The 17,719-nt window shown below is 39.7% G+C and overlaps 1 pseudogene; it reads left to right on the top strand.

The window, feature by feature from the left end:
* Window positions 1-490: 490 nt before the first annotated feature.
* LOC110604812 lies at window positions 491-1,705 on the top strand (annotated as a pseudogene).
* The last annotated feature ends 16,014 nt before the right edge of the window (window positions 1,706-17,719 follow it).

The raw sequence follows: 17,719 nt of genomic DNA, 5'->3' as shown, positions 1-17,719 counted from the left end.
AATAATTACACTAACAGTATTCTGATAGATCTCATCTTAAAATCGACCGTTTGATGGATTTCATTTCGATCTCCACCTTCAGATAGTATGCATCATATCCCCACATTTTTCAATGAAGTCAGATGTAATCTCAAATAATAATTATACCAACAGTATTCCAATAGATCTTATCTTAAAATCGACCGTTGGATGGATTTTATTTTGATCTCTACCTTCGGATAGTATGCATCCCTATCCCCACATTTTTCCTATTAAATCATGTATTCTTTAAATATATAAACATAACTCATATTTTTCAGTTCATCTTAAATTTGAGTCAAGAAAATTCTATAGATTGTTACTTAAAAGGGATTTCTGTGTTGGAGATACATCAAATAATGATGTTAAAAATTCATCATCATCTTCTTAAGATATTGATGATTATATTTCATATGATAATGAGTTTGTAGTGGAAACACAAGCAGTTAATCAACAATTTCTTAGAAATAAGATGGTTTTGCAGCAAATACAAGATCAACATCGGGTCTCTAGAGGTGGCTCTGTTCTAGGTCATATAGTAATCAATCGAGATCGTGAAGCGGCTAATCGTAATTTATTTCTGGATTATTTTTCAGATAATCCACGATTCAATGATGTAATGTTTCGTCGACAATATAGAATGTCTTAAAATTTATTTCTTTATATTGTCGATGCAATAAAAGTGCATGATACGTACTTTGAATAACAAAGAGATGCAGTAGGTAAAATTGAACTATCTACTCTTCAAAAAATCACAGCTGTGTTTCAAATGTTTGCGTATGGTTTGCCGGCGGATGCTACCGACGAATATGTGAAAATTGGGGAGTCCACTGCAATTGAAAGTCTAAAGAGATTTTGTCGAGCCATCGTTGAGGTATTTGTCGAGCAGTATCTGAGATCACCAACTGCCGATAATGTGGCAAGGCTTCTTTGTATTGGTGAGCAACGTGACTTTCCTGAAATGTTAGGTAGTCTCGATTGCATGCATTGGAAATGGAAAAATTGTCCTACTGCATGGGCTGGCCAATATACAAGTCGTAGTAGATCGCTAAAAATTATTTTAGAAGCTGTAGCTGATTATGACATTTGGATATGACATGCATATTTTGGAATGTCTGGCTCTAATAATGATATTAATGTTTTGGAGTCATCGCATTTATTTTTCGACCTTGCTAAAGGTATTGCTCTTCCCGCTCATTATGTTATTCAAGGAAAAGTATATAATACAGGTTATTATTTAGCTGATGGTATATATCCAAAATGGTCAACTATTGTGCAAACTATTCATGAACCACAAACAAGAAAGAAGAAGTATTTTGCAATGAAACAAGAATCATGTCGAAAAGATGTTGAACGTGCTTTCGGAGTATTACAGTCACGTTTTGCAATATTTGCAGGGCCATCATGTTTTTGGAAAAAAGAAGTGTTGCATGATATTTTAACTACATGTATTATCATGCATAATATGATAATCGAGGATGAACGTGACCTTAGTGCACCTATTGAAGACGGTAGAGAATTTTCAGCTCCAACTGTTGAAATGGCTGTCGATGAAACTACTCGATTTGAACAATTTTTGGCTCGACACAAAAAAATTAATGATAAAGATGCTCATTTTGCACTTCGTAATGCATTAATAAAGCATTTGTGGGAGCAATATACGAATTTAAATAATCATATAAATTAGCTTGTATTTTTTTATTGATAATTTAATATGTATGAGTTTATTTTATTTTTAATTTGCTAATTAATGTTTAATTAATGTATGTTTTTAATTAATGTTTAAGTAATGTTTTTTTATAATTAATATTTAATTAATACATTTTTATAATTAATATATTTTTATTTATTTATAATATAATTGAATATTTGAAAATTGGATGAAAATGTAAAATATATAAGTATTTGGGGTGAATATATAAAATTATATGAATTTTTTGGGTGAAATGTATAAATAAAATTAAAGTAAAATAAATAATATAATATTAAAGAGAGAGAAGAATATAAATAGAATATTCTTTTTGGTGTTAAAAATGGTGCAGAAAGTTGGAGATAGGTGCAAAAGGTTGGAGATAATATTACGCTATTTTGACATTTTACACCAAAATAGTGCAAAAAATGGTGCATAGGGTTGGAGATGGCCTAAGAGGACAGGCAAAGAAAAGTAGAAGAAAAGAATGGAATAATGTGCCTAGATGCACTTTTCAATGTGATCCAATTATTAAAATTTGACTTTATAATCAAATCGAATTGAATTAAATCAAAATAAAATTATTCAATTTTTTAGAAAATTTAATTTTACTTTTCATTTTTCATTCTAGCTTTTTTTATTTTTTTGAAATGGAAACTGGGGATGAAGGAAGTACAATTGAAATCTCTCAAATTTATTCAGATGCACTTACCATCAGGCTAAACCTGTGAGTGCATTTTTTTTATTCTAACTTAAATGGGTAATTAACCACAAAACAAGCAATCTAAACCAAAACAACAAAGAAGAAACCTTAATTAAGATAGAAACAAATTTCATTCGATCATCAAAACCATAATCATCCAATCAAGAAGATATAACCATCTTAAACAAAAGAGAGAAAAAATTACACAAATTGCAGAAATTTTATTAAAAATAAAAAATAAAAAAGGAAAGGGAGGCTCTATGGCGGCTTCAAGGGTGCTACAGGTTGCAACATTTCCAACATTTCCAACATTTCATCCAGATGTCATACGGGAGGTGGCAACGTCAAGGCTGCTGCGGAGCTGCAATAATACTAAGAGTCATGTGCAAAGCGACAACATTAAGGGTGCTACAGGGCTATGACAACATCCATCAGGCTATAATATTGCAGTGCAATCAGCGCTTCAATCTAACGGGCAGTATGGGCGGCTAGATAGGATAGAACAAGAGAAATAAGAGGAAGTGATTGGAGAAAGAGATGATGGAAGATAGAAAGTGTTAGGGTTTAGTAAAAGAAGGATTACATATTAATGACATGAATGGCTGAGATCTAAAAGGTGTGGATGGTTAAGGTTAAATGTTTAGTAAAATAAATTGAAAAAAAAAGGAAAAAAATGTTTTAGTGAGGAATCGAGACCTATACCCTTTAAAGGTTCAAGATTGGTTTATTATTGAGCTAAAATCTAAGAACACTTAAACCCTACCTCTAATAAATTATATATTGGTTTGGTTTTATTGAAATTTTATTCTTGAAAATCGAACTAAATGGAAGAGATAAAATATTATAAAAATCAAATCAATCCGTACTGATGATCATATAAATCAAACTAAATTATCAAATAAAATTAATTCGATCGATTTTTCAGTTCAAACTGAGTAATACTCACCCCTAACTTAAGGTGACTACCAATGGTTTTCGTTAGTGGTTGTTTAGAGTGATTTGAGAGATTTTTTGCTACTAGTAGGGAGGGTGACCAACTTCCCTTGCCTTGTTAAATGAATGTCCTCCCATGTGTTTAGAATAAGTTGCAAGATTAATTAACCTATCTACTTAGAATTGGACTCTCCCCTCTCCTCCCATGTGTTTAGATAATTTTTTTTTTATCTCTAAAGTTTTATAAAAATTAATTACTTGTCATTTCTTAGCTTGTTGGCTGAATTGGCGATAAGACAAATCTGATTTAGATTTTTTTTCACTCCTTAGTACAACCTATTCTTCCTTACATCCAAATTGACCTTAGATCTTGTATAAAAAGTCCTGAAACATGCAAGGAGGCCCTAAAATTTCAACTTAGCTGAATGGACCTTCGGATCACTCACCTCTCTATTCCTTTTGGCTTCTAAGCCCAAAGCTCTTATTCTTGGGCTTTTAAGGTTATCTTTATTTTTTTTTCCTTTTTATTATTTTTATTTTATTTTATATAGCATAAAGGAATTATTTTGGATCTCCTTTGACCCATTTTACAAGTATTGGAACCAAGTAGAGTTATCATCATTGGTTTTCTCATTGCCTCATATGTGCATGGGCACGTGGTACCAAAATTAAGGGTTTACAATTTCCCCCCACTTTGATAAAGGCTAGAGTTAGACTCACTCAATTGCCTAAGTTAGGTAAGGACTTCATAAAAATATTGAGTTTACATCCAAGTATTGAGTTATGGCAAGTGAAATGTAATGTCGAGTTTACACCTAGTGCTTTGAGTTGGTCAAGATGAGAAATGTGATGCAAATTGTTTTGAAAACTTTGATATTTTAGGATTTGGACCCAGATTTTCTTGGGCTTCCTACATTCTCCATTTTTTTAGAGAGAATTAAACCTTCTTATAGTTCAACAGATTATATGACATGGACAATATGGCTCGAGACCAGGTCCATAGGATATACTTTATATCCTAGGGGCCATCGCACATGCACAGTAGATAAGTTGTATCTGGACTTACTTTATAACTTGTGGCCTATAGAACATACTTTGTATTCTACTAGGATATTCTTTACGCTCTAAGAAATATATTTTATATTTCAAAGCCGAAAGATGTAGGGGAATGAGTAAAGCATCCCTAAAAACCAAGATGTACTATATATTTTGTAGCTTGTAGAATATATTCTGTATTTTGTCAGGATGTGCTTTGTGTCTTAATAAATATACTGTAATACCCGGCTAGACTCCGGTATCGGAATTCCTACCGTCCGGTGGAATCTCGAATGTCGGAAGCCTCTAGTAGGGTAGAAATATGTTTTCATAAAATGTTTTAAGGTATTTCATGGTTTTAAGTAAAATGGAAATGAGTTTTTGCATAAAAACAACCTTGGAGGAAAACTCAGGTTCGGCCGCCGAACCTTAAGTTCGGCCGCCGAACATGCATGCCTTCGGGAGCGCATTTAGGCCCCCGAAAGCATAAGTGAGGAAAGTCCAGGTTCGGCCGCCGAACCTCAAGTTCGGCCGCCGAACATGGCATGCATGTGGAGGCACATTCGGCCCCCGAACGTGGCCTGGCCAGCCACTATAAAAGGGTCCCTTAGCCGAAAACGGGCGAGCTTTTTCCCCATTTTCGGCCAAGGTGAGCTTTCCGCTGTCCCTCACCGATCTTGAGTTCTTTCCTTCCAATCCTACTCGATTTTCATGAGTTTTTACTTTGTTTTGAAGATTTTCAAGCTTTGAGCAAAGTTTTGGAGTTTTGAGGTTCAAGGGAACTCAACCCCTCCCATCTCCGAGTTTAGGTCGTCTCTCTCTCGATCTTCACGAGGTAAGAGCCGATCTTAAGCTCATTGTATGTTTTAAGTAGGTTTTAAGTGGATCTATGGGGTAGAATGCATGTTTAGCTCATGGTTAGGTTTATGGGTTTTATATGTGTTTATGATCAATGTGAGTTGCTTGTTGTGTTGTAGTTGGGGTTTTTGTTGGTTAGATGCCCCTAGGAACTTGTATACTTGTTTGTGTATGTTTGGGAATGTTGTAGAATAGGGTTATGCTTGATTGGATAGTTTTGGAGGCAAATGTGCATAGAAGAGCTGAGTTTCTGCCACTAAGGGAGAAACCAGGTTCGGCAGCCGAAGGAACTTTCGGCCGCCGAACATGCTTGTGGAGGCAGCCTTCGGCTGCCGAAGCTTGCCCCCGAAAGGAGACTTTCGTCTCTGTCTGGGAGTTTCGGCCGCCGAAAGTGCCGCCGAACATGCATTAGTTTCGCCTCTGTCTGGGAGTTTCGGCCGCCGAAGGTGCCGCCGAACCTGCCTGACTTTCGGCTCTGGAGGGACTTTCGGCCGCCGAACCTGCCGCTGAAAGTGCCCTGCCCAGCCCTCTCTTGCATGTTTTTCTATGATTGTTTCATGATGTTTTAGGGGGTTTTTGGGGAGTAGTTTAGAGTTATGTTCATGTTTGTTTGGTCCCTCATTTGAGTCCACCTGTGTAGGTTCGGACCCGAGGAACCGAGGACCCCAGCAGTGAGTCAGCTGCTCCAGTGTCTGGTCAGAGCTACCCAGAGGTGAGTGAAATAACTCATTATGTTTTAAAGCAAATAATGGACTTTTTAGCATGTTTCACGCATCATGAATGCCATGAGATGTACTAGGTTGTTTGCATTAGAATTCACGAATATGTTGCATTGCATACTTTATTGTTGATTGTTGTGGATGAACGTTGGATGATCCAAAGCCCTCGATCCATGATATGACGATGCGATATGTACAATACGGAATGTAAGACCAGTGGGACCCATTCTACGTTCGCTGGCACCATGTAAGGGAAAGACCAGGACCCATTCTACGTTCTGGCACAGTTGGACTGTTATGTTATGCTATGTTATGTAAGAGAAAGACCAGGACCCATTCTACGTTCTGGCACAGTTGGACTAAGTAGAGGGCTATTGGTGACAAGTTCATCCTTGATGTGATTAGCTGTGATGTGACGCATTCCATGATGCCATATGATTTAAATGTTTTTATTATTCTGCTCACTGGGCTCTTGTAGCTCACCCCTCTCCCTTAACCCCCAGGCTTGCAGGTACAGGGTAGACCAGGAGGTCAGCAAGAGTAATGAAGTCTTATATATGTAATAGCTAGAATGTGGACATGACGATTTGTAGAATGATGTTTTGTAAAAGTACAGTATAGATATGTAATGTAATGATGTTTGAGGATGTTAGAAGTGTGTTTGACCATAGTATATTGTATCCCTATTAATACATGATCTTAGATATTTTATGATGATTATACAAACCAACTCAACTTATGATGTATCGCCCATTGGGGCATTGATGAGATCCCACAGAGGGGTCATGATTATGATTATGCTTATGTATAGTGCATGCACAGGTTGAGTTTGGTGTATGAACGAAAGAAAAGTTTTAAATTTTTATGTATTTTCTTGATCATGTATGGGATTAAACAGGTTTTCAGGTTGAAATGTTAGGCTTGCTACGGTTCCCGGCGGCCTTAAGCCGACCTGGATCCTAGCGCCGGTAGCGGTCCGATTTTCGAGTCGTTACAGAATGGTATCAAAGCCCTAGGTTCATAGGATCGGACCTAGAGTGTCGGGCTCATAGATGTTATAGAAGGTCAAGCATAATAGGAAAGATCATGTCCACTAGGATAGGATGTGGAGTCCTGTCTTGTATGATAATGTGAAATGCCATGATTATATACATGTGCATTGATGCTATGATATGAATGATGTATATGTGATGAGGGTTCATGTGTGCCCACATGAACCATATGATGCTAATGTTTGTGTGATGTGTACTGTTTTTCAGAAAACAGGATGAGAGGAACTCGTCGATCTGCACGATTGACTGGAGTGCCACCTGAGGATGAGGGCACGAGCGCCCGTCCTCCTACATTGCCTAGGGCAATGTCATGTAGAGCAAACAGAGAAAGAGTGTCAAGGGACCCTAGAAGGTCTTTTGATGCTAGCAGAAGGGGGACAGATAGATGAGGAAGTTCTTCAGATGTGAGGGAGGTTATGGAAGAGGATCAGAGGAGGGATGGGAATCTGGATGTTAGCATGGAGGAAGAGGGAACAGGGGAGTCGCAGGGAGGCGTTCAGGCCTCGGGGTATGGTCTTCCACCTCATTATCCACCCTTCCCACAGGGTTCAGGGTATCCGATGGGAGGTACATCGGATTATTCCAGCTTTAACCCCTACCCTACCTACATGCCTTATCCACCTTTCTATCCACCTTACACGCAATACCCAGCTTATCCACCCTCACCCTTCTATCCAAACCCGGCAAACCCCACCTCCACCACCTACAGAACCAGCAACCCCAGTTACTCAACCTCCCAAACCTAGCTCAGCCGGTGGGAGCAAGGTAAAGATGACAGATTACCTCAAGCTGGATGCTCCCAAATACAAGTCAGGGGATGACCCCTTTGATTATCTGAGAGTAGTGAAGACAATAACTGATGAGCTAGGGGCGGATGATAGCAGGGCCATTCAGATGGTAGGGTTCACCTTAAAGTGCAAGAAGGCACGGGAATGTTCAAGTGTTATGTGGACCCGAGACTAGACGGCATGACATGGGAAGAATTTGCAAATGAGTTCGCTGGATGGGCTTTTCCAGACAGTTCCAGAGAACTGAAGATGTTTGAGTTTGAACAGCTGAGGCAGACAGAACACATGAGTGTAGAGGAGTTCACGGATAAATTCTTGGAGCTATTGCCTTTTTCAGGGCAAGCTCTAGATATCGATTCGAAGAAAGCCAAGAGATATGTTATGAAGCTGCATTCCAGGTACTCCTCTTTGATTCAGTCAGTTGAGAGGGAAAGTTTCCACACTGTGGTGGATATGGCTCGAAGGATGGAGGCGAGTGCTATAGTTGAGGGGTCAGTGAAGCAGTCAGTGACCCAGTCTTCAGGGGTTAAAACCCCAGGCAGAGGAGGGCCAGGTCTCTCTTCTCAGGGATCAAGTAGCAAGAGGTGGAATAACACCACCAAGAAACCGAAGAAGAACAAGTTTTGGAGTAAGTTGAAATCCGGTCTGGGATTCGGCGGTGGCTCGAGCTCAGATTCAGACGGTACAGAATGCCAAAAGTGTGGGAGGCCGCACAGAGGAGTGTGTCGAGCTGGGACCAATTCATATTTCAGATGTGGACAGGAGGGACACATGGCTCGGGAGTGTCCTAGAGCACCTTTTATGGGCCAGCCCCAGCAGACAGCTTCTGGTAGTGTGGCACAGCCAGCAGCTCCAGCCACAACTCAAGGCAGTGGCAGAGGTAGAGGGAGAGGGGCAGCCTCTTCTTCTGGTTCCCGAGGTGAAGGTCCATCAGCTCCAGCCAGGATCTTCACCATGACTCAGCAGGAGGCTAACACATCCAACACCGTGGTGTCAGGTAATCTCGTCATTGGGTGTTCTGATGTGTATGCTTTAATGGACCCGGGTGCATCTCATTCATTTATTGCTCCGAGAGCCGTTGAGAGGTTGGGTCTGATAGTCTCTGGGTTAGAGTGTCCCCTATGGGTCAGTGGACCCAAGTGTGACCCGTCAATGGCAGAGTCAGTCTGCCAGTACAGTCCAGTTTTTGTTGAGGGAAGATGCCTCTCCGCCGACCTTGTGGTTCTAGATTTGACAGACTTTGACATCATTCTAGGGATGGATTGGCTATCTACCCATGGTGCTACCTTGGACTGCAGGGACAAGGTAGTCAGGTTCAGAGATCAGGACGGGTCAGAGGTCGTCTTCAGAGGAGACAAGAGGGGTACACCTAGAGGTCTGATATCAGCTCTTCAGGCTCGTAGGTTGCTTAGGAAGGGATGTCAGGGGTATTTGGCTCATGTGAGAGAGCTTAGTAGTCAGGTCAGGGAGCCAGCCTCGGTGCCAGTTGTCAGAGAGTTTCAGGATGTCTTTCCAGACGAGCTTCCAGGTTTACCACCTACTAGGGAGATAGAGTTCGAGATAGAGTTGGTACCTGGAACTAGACCGATCTCTATCCCTCCCTACAGGATGGCCCCAGCTGAGTTGAAGGAGTTGAAAGAGCAGTTGCAAGAGCTGGTAGAAAAGGGCTTCATCCGACAGAGTACCTCACCTTGGGGTGCTCCAGTCTTGTTTGTAAAAAAGAAGGATGGGTCCCTCAGACTTTGTATCGACTACAGGCAGTTGAACAAAGTCACTACCAAGAATAGGTACCCTCTGCCAAGGATCGATGATCTATTCCATCAGCTAGCAGGAGCGGGTTGTTTCTCCAAAATAGATCTAAGATCGGGGTACCATCAGCTAAGGATAAGGGATGAAGATGTGCCAAAGACAGCTTTCAGGACCAGATATGGGCATTTTGAGTTCCTTGTGATGCCGTTCGGGTTAACCAACGCCCCTGCAACATTCATGGATCTCATGAACAGAGTATTTAGCCAATACCTGGATCACTTTGTTATTGTCTTCATAGATGATATCTTAGTGTATTCCAGGAACGCAGAGGAGCATGCCCATCATCTGAGGTTGGTTCTGCAGACCTTGAGGGAACATGGCTTGTATGCCAAGTTCTCTAAGTGTGAGTTCTGGCTAAGGAGCATTTCATTCTTGGGGCATGTAGTGTCAGAGAATGGAATAGAGGTGGACCCCAAGAAGGTAGAAGCTGTGGCTAACTGGCCTAGACCCACGATAGTGACAGAAATCAGGAGTTTCTTGGGTTTGGCAGGTTACTACAGGAGGTTCGTTCAGGACTTCTCAAAGATTGCAGCTCCTCTGACCAGGTTAACCAGAAAGAATCAGAAGTTTGTGTGGACCGACCAGTGCGAAGAGAGTTTTGAAGAGCTTAAGAGGAGGTTGACTTCGGCACTAGTGTTAGCTTTGCCAGCTAGCAGTGAGGACTTCACGGTCTTTTGTGATGCATCCCGAGTGGGACTGGGTTGTGTGTTAATGCAGAATGAGAGGGTGATTGCTTATGCTTCTAGGCAGCTGAAGAAGTATGAGTTGAATTACCCCACGCATGACCTAGAGATGGCAGCAATAATCTTTGCACTCAAGATGTGGAGGCATTACCTCTATGGGGTTAAATGTGAGATCTTTACAGATCATAAGAGCCTGCAGTACATCCTGAGTCAAAGAGATTTGAACTTGAGACAAAAAAGATGGGTGGAGCTGCTGAGTGACTATGATTGCAAGATTCAGTACCATCCGGGTAAGGCGAATGTTGTGGTAGACGCCTTAAGCCGGAAATCACTCGGCAGTTTATCCCACATATCGGCAGAGAGGAGGCCAGTGGTGAAGGAATTTTACAAGCTCGTTGAGGAAGGTCTTCAGTTGGAGTTGTCTGGTACAGGTGCTTTGGTAGCCCAGATGAGAGTGGCACCCATGTTTCTGGAGCAGGTGGCTCAGAAACAGCATGAGGACCCAGAGTTAGTGAAGATTGCCAGGACTGTTCAGTCAGGCAAAGATAGTGAGTTCAGATTCGATAGCAAAGGGATCCTCCGCTATGAGAGCAGACTATGTGTACCACATGACATAGGGCTAAAAGGAGACATTATGAGAGAGGCTCATAATGCAAGATACAACGTTCACCCCGGGGCCACCAAGATGTATCAAGATCTGAAGAAGTTTTATTGGTGGCCAGCTATGAAGAAAGAAGTGGCACAGTTTGTGTCAGCCTGCGAAGTGTGTCAGAGGGTGAAGCTGGAACATCAGAAGCCGGCTGGAATGCTTAACCCGCTACCTATTCCAAAGTGGAAATGGGAAAACATAGCTATGGACTTCGTAGTGGGGTTACCGGCGACGTCCAACAGATTGGACTCCATATGGGTGATTGTGGACAGACTCACCAAATCTGCTCACTTCATCCCTGTCAGGAGTGGCTATTCTGTGGACAAGTTGGCGCAGGTGTACGTTGATGAGATCGTCAGGCTGCATGGGGTTCCTATTTCGATAGTGTCAGATAGAGGGCCCCAGTTCACCTCCAGGTTTTGGCGGAGTCTGCAGAATGCCATGGGTACTAGGTTGGATTTTAGCACTGCTTTCCATCCACAGACGGACGGACAATCAGAAAGGACCATCCAGACCATAGAGGATATGCTCAGAATGTGTGTGCTGGACTTTGGTGGTTCTTGGAGGCAGCATCTACCTTTGTTAGAGTTTGCCTACAATAACAGCCATCATGCTAGCATCGGGATGGCTCCATATGAAGCTTTATATGGAAGGAAGTGCAGATCACCTGTTTGCTGGGAAGAGGTTGGAGAAAAGGCCTTGGCAGGGCCTGAGCTAGTAGAGATTACCAGCAGGGTAGTACCCATAATCAGAGAAAGGATCAAAACTGCTGCAAGCAGACAGAAGAGTTATGCAGACATCCGCAGAAGACAGTTAGAGTTTCAGGAGGGGGATCTGGTATTGCTCAAGGTGTCTCCTATGAAAGGTAAACTAGCCCCACGATACATCGGACCCTTTGAAATCTTGCAAAAGATTGGGAATGTGTCGTACAAGCTAGATTTACCTGCTTCAATGGAAAGAATCCATCCGGTTTTCCATGTTTCAATGTTGAGGAAGTTTGTATCAGATCCGAGCAAGGTTCTTAGTGAGCCTGATGTGGAGGTCCAAGAGGATCTCACCTATGTTGAACAGCCAGTACGGATCATAGACACCCAGATCAGAAAGCTAAGGAACAAGGAAATTCCGATGGTGAAAGTCCTGTGGAACCACCACAATTTGGAAGAATGCACTTGGGAGACACATGAGTCTATGCTCCAGCAGTACCCTCATCTCTTTTAAGGTTAGATCTCTATGTGTTTTTGTGCTATGTATGTATGTTATGTTTTATGCCATGCTATGTGCTAGTTGAGGAACATTCGGGGACGAATGTTCTTAAGGGGGGAGAATGTAATACCCGGCTAGACTCCGGTATCGGAATTCCTACCGTCCGGTGGAATCTCGAATGTCGGAAGCCTCTAGTAGGGTAGAAACATGTTTTCATAAAATGTTTTAAGGTATTTCATGGTTTTAAGTAAAATGGAAATGAGTTTTTGCATAAAAACAACCTTGGAGTAAAACTCAGGTTCGGCCGCCGAACATGCATGCCTTCGGGAGCGCCTTTAGGCCCCCGAAAGCATAAGTGAGGAAAGTCCAAGTTCGGCCGCCGAACCTCAAGTTCGGCCGCCGAACATGGCATGCATGCGGAGGCACGTTCGGCCCCCGAACGTGGCCTGGCCAGCCACTATAAAAGGGTCCCTTAGCCGAAAATGGGTGAGCTTTTTCCCCATTTTCGGCCAAGGTGAGCTTTCCGCCGTCCCTCACCGATCTTGAGTTCTTTCCTTCCAATCCTACTCGATTTTCATGAGTTTTTACTTTGTTTTGAAGATTTTCAAGCTTTGAGCAAAGTTTTGGAGCTTTGAGGTTCAAGGGAACTCAACCCCTCCCATCTCCGAGTTTAGGTCGTCTCTCTCTCGATCTTCACGAGGTAAGAGCCGATCTTAAGCTCATTGCATGTTTTAAGTAGGTTTTAAGTGGATCTATGGGGTAGAATGCATGTTTAGCTCATGGTTAGGTTTATGGGTTTTATATGTGTTTATGATCAATGTGAGTTGCTTGTTGTGTTGTAGTTGGGGTTTTTGTTGGTTTGATGCCCCTAGGAATTTGTATGCTTGTTTGTGTATGTTTGGGAATGTTGTAGAATAGGGTTATGCTTGATTGGATAGTTTTGGAGGCAAATGTGCATAGAAGAGCTGAGTTTCTGCCACTAAGGGAGAAACCAGGTTCGGCAGCCGAAGGAACTTTCTGCCGCCGAACATGCTTGTGGAGGCAGCTTTCGGCTGCCGAAGCTTGCCCCCGAAAGGAGACTTTCGTCTCTGTCTGGGAGTTTCGGCCGCCGAAAGTGCCGCCGAACATGCATGAGTTTCGCCTCTGTTTGGGAGTTTCGGCCGCCGAAGGTGCCGCCGAACCTGCCTGACTTTCAGCTCTGGAGGGACTTTCGGCCGCCGAACCTGCCGCCGAAAGTGCCCTGCCCAGCCCTCTCTTGCATGTTTTTCTATGATTGTTTCATGATGTTTTAGGGGGTTTTTTGGGAGTAGTTTAGAGTTATGTTCATGTTTGTTTGGTCCCTCATTTGAGTCCACCTGTGTAGATTCGGACCCGAGGAACCGAGGACCCCAGTAGTGAGTCAGCTGCTCCAGTGTCTGGTCAGAGCTACCCAGAGGTGAGTGGAATAACTCATTATGTTTTAAAGCAAATAATGGACTTTTTAGCATGTTTCACGCATCATGAATGCCATGAGATGTACTAGGTTGTTTGCATTAGAATTCACGAATATGTTGCATTGTATACTTTATTGTTGATTGTTGTGGATGAACGTTGGATGATCCAAAGCCCTCGATCCATGATATGATGATGCGATATGTACAGTACGGAATGTAAGACCAGTGGGACCCATTCTACGTTCGCTGGCACCATGTAAGGGAAAGACCATGACCCATTCTACGTTTTGGCACAGTTGGACTGTTATGTTATGCTATGTTATGTAAGAGAAAGACCAGGACCCATTCTACGTTCTGGCACAGTTGGACTAAGTAGAGGGCTATTGGTGACAAGTTCATCCTTGATGTGATTAGCTGTGATGTGACGCATTCCATGATGCCATATGATTTAAATGTTTTTATTATTCTGCTCACTGAGCTCTTGTAGCTCACCCCTCTCCCTTAACCCCCAGGCTTGCAGGTACAGGGTAGACCAGGAGGTCAGCAAGAGTAATGAAGTCTTATATATGTAATAGCTAGAATGTGGACATGACGATTTGTAGAATGATGTTTTGTAAAAGTACAGTATAGATATGTAATGTAATGATGTTTGAGGATGTTAGAAGTGTGCTTGACCATAGTATATTGTATCCCTTTTAATACATGATCTTAGATATTTTATGATGATTATGCAAACCAACTCAACTTATGATATATCGCCCATTGGGGCATTGATGAGATCCCACAGAGGGGTCATGATTATGATTATGCTTATGTATAGTGCATGCACAGGTTGAGTTTGGTGTATGAACGAAAGAAAAGTTTTAAATTTTTATGTATTTTCTTGATCATGTATGGGATTAAACAGGTTTTCAGGTTGAAATGTTAGGCTTGCTACGGGTCCTGGCGGCCTTAAGCCGACCTGGATCCTAGCGCCGGTAGCGGTCCGATTTTCGGGTCGTTACATATACTTTATATTTTAAAGTCTAATATAGAATGTACTTTGTATCTTAATAATCATTCATGACATAAAAGGCGTATTTTGTATCCTAAAGACTTTCATGAGATGCGGCACTTATTTTATCCTAAAGATGCGCTTATATGAATGAAAAGATTGTTTTCATTCTTTTAAAAAAAATGCCTCTAGGAATAAGATGATATCCATGTTGTTGAAGTAAAAAAATTTTTATGCCAAAAGAGATAACTTTCAAACAAATGCAGATTTATTGATTTATTTTCACTGAAGTGAATTTTGATGATATAAAACTTTCTAAGGACACTTTTAAAAATTTTGAAAACAAGGACCAAAAGATATTTTTTCATATGCAAAAATTTTGAAAACAAGGACCAAAAGATATTTTTTCATATGCAATGAAATATGATGAATGTATAAATGCAAGTTTCAAATTTGGATCAAAAGCTCTTTATCCTCCATTTTAACTGTCAGTTTTCTTGAGTTTTTCTTCTTCTTCTTTTTTTTTTCACTTTTTTATTGCTTTTTTTAATTGAATTCCCTCTCTCTCTCGATCTCGATGAGAATTATACTCAATAATTGAATGTAAATGATGTATATGAGAAGGTTTTCCAAACTCATCACTCTGATTGAATTGTACAAACATAGCCGAAGTTGATGCTTCTTGATATGTTTGACAAACAGTCCTCCTCTTCTGTAGTTTTGTACTTATTATTTTCTTTAAATTTTGTTTAAACTTCTCTTTATGAGTTTTCAACTTACGAGCTTTTTCTTCTTCTTCTTTCTTTTTTTTTTAATATTTCTTTTTTTTATTTCTCTTATTTTTACCTAAGACACCATTTGTTGGTTTTTAACTCAAAGATCCTTTTTTTTTTTAACTTTAATTTTTGCTTAAGTTGCCTTTTGAGGATTTTCAACTTAACTGAGTTTTTCTCTTTTTTCTTTTTATGGCTATAAGAGAAATTGACATTTATAATTGTCCCTAACTAAAATTCTTTTCTTGACCCATAATTTGCAATCCAATATGCCTCGATGCATGAAATGTTGATTATAAAATATAGATCCACTTTTACTTAGTCATAAGATGTCTTTACCTTTAAGATCAAATGTAAGCACTAATAACCAAATTAAATACTACTTTTATTCATGCAAGTGATTTCTTTTTTATTAATTGGGGTAGACCATTATTACTTTTTTAAATTAAACCTGATAATATTTTAACTTTTTAAAGTCCGATAAAACTTATAACATGTTAAATGGCTCTTTTAGATTTTCTATCTAAATCTTCTCTCACTCTCCTTTTGCCTATACTGCATTTTGCGAGTTTTCAGCCTAGCATATTTCTTTATTCTTTTTCTTTTTTATTGTTTCTAACTTTTGCCTAGGCCTCCCTTTATGGATTTTCAACCTGGCAAGCTATAACTTAAATAAGGTGCTTCTCATCAATCATTAGTTGTCATTACTGTTTATGCTCACTATTCTGATACTTCTCTTGGACAAGATCTATTGCATCCCATAAGGTTTGCCTCAGATATACTCAAGTCTAATCCTTAATTGAAAGCAACAAGCTAAGCCTATTATGACATCATGTTTTTACTCCTTGCTAACCATTAAAGTAACAACACTAAATAGTATCATGAAATTGCCTTTCAGTATAGTAAGTCCATTGATCATATTCCATCTTATTGTTGGTAGAAAAACTCTGTGTGTTATTATCAATTGTTCCTTATTATGCTTAAACTAAACACATCCCATTGAGATGATCTTTTTGTCCCACTTCTCGTCTCTGTACTATTTTTTAACCATATTCTTTTGTCTCTTCTCTCTTTGCTTCTTTTTTTCTTTTTTTTTTAAACACTTATGTTTTTTAGAATTTCGCACCTTTTTTCAAACTATAATATGCTTTCTTTGCTTTGTAGGTCCCACAATTTGATTTGTAAGCTTCTCATAAAAGATTATAACTCCTATTTTAGATATGCCTTATTAGAGTAGGAGAATGCGAGGATGCTTTAAGCACCTCATTGCATCAGAGGGTTATGAATTCTTCTCTTTCTTTTTAAGTTAAGAATGCAATCAATTTTATTTTCTGAAGTTTTTTTTTTCCGTACCCAAGCAGAAATGGATTTAAATAACTAAGAATGATATGCATTTGGTGTTTAGGATAAAAATAAAATAAATAAGCAAAAGAGAACTCTTTTATTAATACTTGTACCAAATACACTAGGCTTATTCAATTGTATGTGCTTCCCCCATTTATTACTCAAGTCTATCTTCATTCTTTGAACTTGATCCTTTTAGGCCATAGAGTCTTCATTCTCATCTTTATAGATAGTTAGGCATTAGGTTGGTATAAGTGTTGGGCCTTTATCCTGGGTTAGTTATTTTCTTTCGTTAATAAACTTCAACCTTATACCTTAGTTGAAAGTAATTATCTATGTTCTGATCTGTGCATTAATAATAGAGACAATAAAGATTAACCTTGTGATTTGGAGGTAAAGGATCTAGAGTCAGCTTGGCAGTTAAAAGTTGCAACAAGCCATGAGCATCAAAGAACTTGGAGAGGGTTTTGTCTAAGCGAGAGAAAATCCTAGTAGGCTTCTTGATGACCTAGGCATCCACTATCTTTCCTTCTCCTATAATTTGGCAATAATTTTTAAACAAGATACAATAAAATATAAAACCATCTTTACAAATAATAATTACTAAATAAATAATAATTATGATGATGATGATGTTTATAAGAGTTTACAAATCAAGTATATTTCCATAAAGTTATTTAAGTATAAAGTTAAACCGAGAATTATTCTTCTCATAGAATCATATAATCTTTCACAAATTTTCATAATCTACACTGTTCGGGCAAATTCATGTGATTATATTAATATACTATTAGGGGTGAGCAGTATTCGGTTCAAATCGAAAAAATTGATCGAACCAAATCGATTTGAAAATTTGGTTCAGTTTTTTATATATTTCGGTTCGGTTCGGTTTTTAATTTCAAAAATTTCGATTATTTCAGTTCGGTTTGGTTTTAATCAGAAAAAAACCGAAAAAACTGAATCGAACCGATTAGTGATAATAATATATTTTTTCAATAATATAGAGAAATTAAATTATATTAAATTTAATATATT

Source organism: Manihot esculenta, chromosome 17 (genome assembly GCF_001659605.2).
Source record: "Manihot esculenta cultivar AM560-2 chromosome 17, M.esculenta_v8, whole genome shotgun sequence".
Taxonomy (NCBI): Eukaryota; Viridiplantae; Streptophyta; class Magnoliopsida; order Malpighiales; family Euphorbiaceae; genus Manihot; species Manihot esculenta.
The sequence above is the reverse complement of the archived record's forward strand: the minus strand, read 5'-3'. Positions and strand labels throughout refer to the sequence as shown.